The following is a 6,000-nucleotide window of genomic DNA, read 5'->3' as shown; positions in this document are numbered from 1 at the left end:
CGCACGGAGCACGAACCGACGGCAGTTTACTGCGGTGTTCTCCAGATAGACGTCCGCTGATGCTACGGGCAGCGAAAGGCAAAGTACCTAGTAAGCCGCGCCATGGACCCATTCACGAATTTCACTTTCTCCTCGAGCTGAGAATATAAAGTCTATGTCAGCCACCATTACGTATTATTTGTAAAAATATGTGCTAGAGTTAAGATGCCTCAAGAAGAAAGGAAGACTACTACCATTTTCGAAGTGCTCTCAAAAAGCTGACTCACAAAAAGGGTGACTCAGAAACAGATAACGTGGCTGGAAATCACAAATAAGGTGGGCTAATCGTTGGACAACAAAAAAAGTAATTAGCTTTTAAAACAGGGTAAAATAACGTGAAAGAACCGAAAAAAAAAATACATCCTGTTTTCAAAGAGAAGTTGATAAGCGTGCAACAACGAACGAGGATGCTTGTGGCAATGACACCTTCACATGTTATCACATCTCTTTTAGTAGATTTTGGGGTAGGGGAGCGTTGTCTTGTGTTGTGAAATTATGAAAATGGTCGTAGTCACTACAACCGAGAATTCCATTGTTAATTCTTACCTCCGTACACTCCACCACCCAGGCACCCTCTATGTTTTCTTTAGACATAGAAGAGCTTTACTACAGCCCAGACCCCCGGATTCTCTTGAATTCCGTGTCTGATGCGATCCATGAACATGGTCTCTGTAAGTTTCAAGATACCTCAGGGATCACAGTTAAGGATTTCACATATCTCCTTGCCTTATACCTTCAGTCAACTCTCGTTGAATACAACGGCAACACATTAAGACAAAAGAAGGGCGTTTGTATAGGCTTCTGCCTAGCCCCAATACTCAGTGAAGTGTTTCTCATGTACGTAGACCGATCAATTAAGTCCCGACTGGATGTTTTCGCCCCCGAATGCCGAGTGTTTCGATATGCAGATGACTATCTTGTTATTCATCCGACCTCCATCTCCTTACGGGTCATTTGTGAAGCATTCGATTCCTGCTCGTCGGGTCTTAGGTTTATGAGTGAAGAACCAACAGAAGAGGGACTCCAGTATCTGGATTTAAGGCTTCATCTTCATCCCCAAGGCATATGCTGGCGTTTCCAGCAACATTCCGAAAAACCGGTCCTCCCTTTCTGCAGCAACCACTCTAAATATGTAAAGCTTGGAATTATTCGAACCCTGTTTGCCTCTTCTCGTTCAAAATCCTGTCCCCATCTCTCATAAACAAGCATCCAACGTCAGCATGACCGGCTTCTCCGAGCCGGGTATCGAGCAGACCTCCTCCGTACTACCCTTCAGCATCTCATTACAGGGCCCAACCGCCGATCACCTAACAACAATGGACGCAGCCACACACGATCGGCTTGTATTCCATATGTGCATAATACTTCCCACCGCCTGAAGGCTCTCGCTGCCCGCTTCGACACGAAGGTAGTATTCACATGTCGGATGAAGCTAAAACAAATGTGCCAAAGGGTAAATAACGAAAGTCGCCCACCAGAATGCACCATCAAACACGTCAACAAATACGTCAAATGCCAACAGAAGCCAATTTATTCTATTCCGCTCAGTTGTGGCAGTCAATACATTGGCCAGACGGGGCGATGCCTGAACGTTCGCCTTAGAGAACACTTTCTCGAAACAAACCATGCGTCATCCGACTCCTACCATCCGATTGTTGTCCACGCCCGCACCTGCCGAGATTGCTCTCCTAGCTATGCAAACACTACTGGGGCCCTAAACTCGTGAAACACGAAGTTGGGGCCGAAGTTGAGGGAGCGCATCGATTGGACAATCACGAAGATGACTTGGCGCTTTTGTCGCCAACATCCAATCGGCGCGTTCCGCAAACTTTCGGCCCGAACTTTGTGTTTCATGAGTTTAGGGCCCCTGTGCTAGGCTCACACAAAGACAAGTATGGGCGAGAGATCATCGAAGCCTTTAAGACCAAAACTGCCACAGACAATGTTTCCGAGCCCTCACTGTCGTTATGGACAGCAGAGATGGATTTCCTAGCGCCGGAATTGTCATAGAAAACATCTCCCGTTTCTTTTTCTTCTTCTTCCTTTTCAGGAAGTTAAAATTCCGCCATCTTTACCGTTTTCTTTATCTTTTTCTAGTACAATCTAGTACTTTCCTCTTCACATAATTTTCTCCGTATCCAAGGTGGTTCATCATAGTGTAATGGGCATCATTTAAATGTAGTTGCTCGTTGAAAGAACTGTGTGTGTCTGTCCCTCGTGTATTTTCTGTGTTTTTATTCTTTCAGTGTGAACTGTTAATTCTTGTCGGTGCGCTTATCGCCTCGGGCTCCTCGAAGAGGCACACAATCACTTGGTGTCCTCCACTCTCCGTCTTCGACCGCAGAGGAAAAAAACAAAAGGGGCTAAAAAAAAAGAAACGGGGGGATCGGTGGCCGAGTGGGCTAAAGCGCACACCCAGCTCGACGCGCATGGAGCGAAAGCTCGCGCTGCAGAACCCAGGGATCCTGGGTTCAAGCCCCACCCCTGCCCGTTTCTACCTGGATGAGCATCGTACTGGCGTGCGGTGTGTATCACTACTGCGTGGTGCACGTTAAAGACCCCAGGCTATAGACGCTTTACACACGCGCCAAATTACTGCCGCCATTGATGACCTTCAGTTGTCTTCCTTAGATGCCAAGCAACTAAAGCGGGCGTCGACGAGCCTTCACAAAGGTCAGTGCTGCGGAGAAAGACACAGCAGAACCTAAAAGGGCAATAACCTGCCCCGCTGTGGTAATGATCAAGTGAAGTAATTGCAATGAGAGGTAACAAAAACTGAAGGTCGCTTATGGCGGCACCCACGCACAGCTGCTGCAAAGCGTCTATTCCCTGTTTCACCTTATGATGCACCGCAGGAAAGGCTACAAGCGCGAGCTGCTTGCTCTAGGGCACATCTCGGCGGCACAAGCTCTCGTGCGTTAAGAGCAGCTCCCAACGCTATGAGCTCGCGCTTCTAGCCTTCTCTGGGGTACAACATAAGGTGAAACGGAGTATAGCGGTTGTACCGCACTGGCTAATACCCCTGTTACACGGGCAACCTTAACCGCGGTTAACTCAGCGTTAACTGCTGTTACGCGGCACCACAGTTACCGCACTATACTCTCGGACAGCTATTTCAGAAGACGTGAAGAGCGCGTGTGCACTGTTTTGATGGTTGCTCAGGATGCTCAAGCGCACGTTCTCACATAGCATTGACTGCATAGCCGCAGAATGTTGTCCGCAAATATTGTGCGCTAACTGTGGCTTAGTGTAACCGCAGTTAAGAGCGCCCGTGTAACAAGGGTATAAATTGCTCATCTACAGCGTGTGACTCGTCGCAACTGTAATGGCTGACTAACTACACGCTGTATAACTATCCCCATAACCCAATTTCTTTTTTGCAAAAAAAAAAACAAAAAAAAAAAAACGATTATAGCCCCTCTCTCCCCCCCCCCCTCCCCCATTTTTTTTTCTTTGTAGAAATGCCATTTGGATCTTCTGGCTGTTGTTAGGGTCTAAATAATAAAATTCAGAGGCTTGGTGTTGCAAGAAGAAAAAAAAAAAAAAAAGCTTTGGGGAATCGAGGAGTGCCAGGCCTCCCATTGCGCTGCGCTCGACTTTACCAAAATAAAAACGTTTTTTTCACAGGGGGAGAGGGGGAGGGTTGGTCATGAAAAAAATGTAACGGATTACAACGAATCCGTTACGTAAAAAATGTAAGGAAATTACTTTAAAATTACTGTAAAACTATGTAATTATTCTCTTACAAAATTACTGATAAATGTAAGGGATTACAAGTAATTTCGTTACTTGTAACGGATTGCGTACAAGTCTGCGTGCAGCTGTTACTTAAGAATATAAGCGGGATGAAGAGTTTTTCGGCATTTCGCGGTGCAGTGTGGAAAGTCTGTGTGGTCACAAATGTTCCAAGATATTAGGACTCTAGCGCAGAACAAAAACAAGATAGCGAGGGAAATTGTGTAATTCTTTATTACCGTTTATGAAGCTTGTAAATGAAGAAGAGAAAAACGGCACAAGACGAGAGAAGTGAAAAAAGATAAGGCTCTGAAGATCACTATACTCCGTTTCACCTAATGTTGTACCGCAGCGAAGGCTAGAAGCGCGAGCTTATAGCGTTGGCAGCTGCCCTTGGTGCACGAGAGCTGGTGCCGCCGAGATGTGCCCTAGAACAAGGAGCTCGCGCTTGTAGCCTTTCCTGCGGTACAACACAAGGTGAAACAGAGTATAGCGGGCGGATTCGAATAGACCAGCGACACTCGAGACTAGAGCGGCCTGAGAGACAGACATGGACTGATCATTTGGTCGGCCGATGGCCTGCCACCAGACCGACAGAGGCCAGCGGCGGAGAAGTGTCATGTGAGTGGAAGGTTGACACCGGGACTGGGAAAGCCAACTACAGTGAGGCCTAACATCAGACAGCCGTAGGATGGAACATCAGCTCGGCCGAACATCGATGCATCTGCCAGCTCAACTCTTCCTTTCATTATACATTATATTCACGGCCGTGTTTCTGTGTGCGGTTTCCTCAAGAGCTTGCGGAGAACTGTCCGATCGGGCACGATAAACAGCGATCCTCAATAATCGGCGTTTCACATGAGGGCCGATTGTTCGGCCGTTGCCTGTGCTTGATCACGGGGAGTCCCACGGATCGCGACTTCCAGCCTTCCGTTTTGTTTGTTTTTGAAGATTTTGTTTCCTCTGCTCTGTTTAACATAAGCACCTTCAACGTTCAGCCATCCCCAGATCCAGGAACAAAGAATCCCACACGAGACCGGAGTTTAGTAAGTGTCGAATCTCGTCACCGGCGCGGGAGAAGGCACGAATGTGTAAGCAAACGCAGCAGTAGCGCTCGATGTCGGGACTTCGCCCCCAGTTCCAGCTGTAGGCGCGCAAGAGGTTTGCGAGCTGATGCCCATTAAGACCACGATATTCCAGGCGTTTTCAAGAAAAATGCGTTTGGCTCCAGGTGCGATGAACTGCGTGTCTACATGTGTGCCCCACCCTCGGTTAGGCTTGCCGACGCCGCCGTATTCAGAATACACCGACGCAAAATCTGAGCACAATTTTGTACACAACGTAGACGCGTACATTGAGCCTGAAGGAGTGTCCCAACAGGATACTGTATTTGAAAATGTGAGGTGACGCTTCTGCGCCATATAAAGTGAAAGTTGAAGTCCAGCAGTCTGTTTTTTGTTTGGGCACCACCAGGCAAACATCACGGCTTTCCTCGTCGTCTCCTCTGCTTTTTTGTGACCTCGTTACACGTCAGACTTTGCGACCATTAGCAAAAAAAAATACTAATAATAATAATAATACGTTTGAAATATGCTGAAAAGTATTTAGAATGCATTACTTAATTTGGTTTGTGATAGAAATACATTTAGAAAACAGCATGTGATGAAATCACTTGTCCCAAAAATACAGCCACTTGTGTCGGATAAAGCATGATGCGGACGCATATCTGCCGCTAGAACGATCACGGCACGCAGCGAAAGTGAAAGCGCGGCGAGGGCGACCCTTTGAATGTCGGTGCCGAGAAGATTTTCGCTGTCTCTTTCTTGGTTCAGTTCGTGCGAAAGGTTATGATTGTTGTTGCATTGCTCTAAAACAAAATAAAAGGTTATTTCATTTCGTTCGAAGCGTTTATAATTAATTAAAATATTGCATAAATTTTGTTGGCATATATAGGTGAAGTGAGGTAAATACAAAAGGAATGGACCGGGAAAGTTTATAAGTCAAAGATGCGCACTGTCGGAGTTACTAATTCAGAGTTTATTACGACGTTTTGAGCTGGGACCGCTCTTTATCAGGTGACGAGTGTACAGCCCGTGAATGTTTACATACACCTAAAAAGAAATTAGAGGGGGTAATTAGCAAGATGAAATAAAACTAACGTTGTCAAATCAGACAGTAGTTCACTCAGAGGGGAAAGAAAGCCAAAATTTTAAAAATGCCCCCCCC

The sequence above is a fragment of the Ixodes scapularis genome, unplaced genomic scaffold (assembly GCF_016920785.2).
Source record: "Ixodes scapularis isolate PalLabHiFi unplaced genomic scaffold, ASM1692078v2 ptg000712l_1__unscaffolded, whole genome shotgun sequence".
Classification (NCBI taxonomy): Eukaryota; Metazoa; Arthropoda; class Arachnida; order Ixodida; family Ixodidae; genus Ixodes; species Ixodes scapularis.
Note: the sequence above shows the minus strand (reverse complement) of the source record.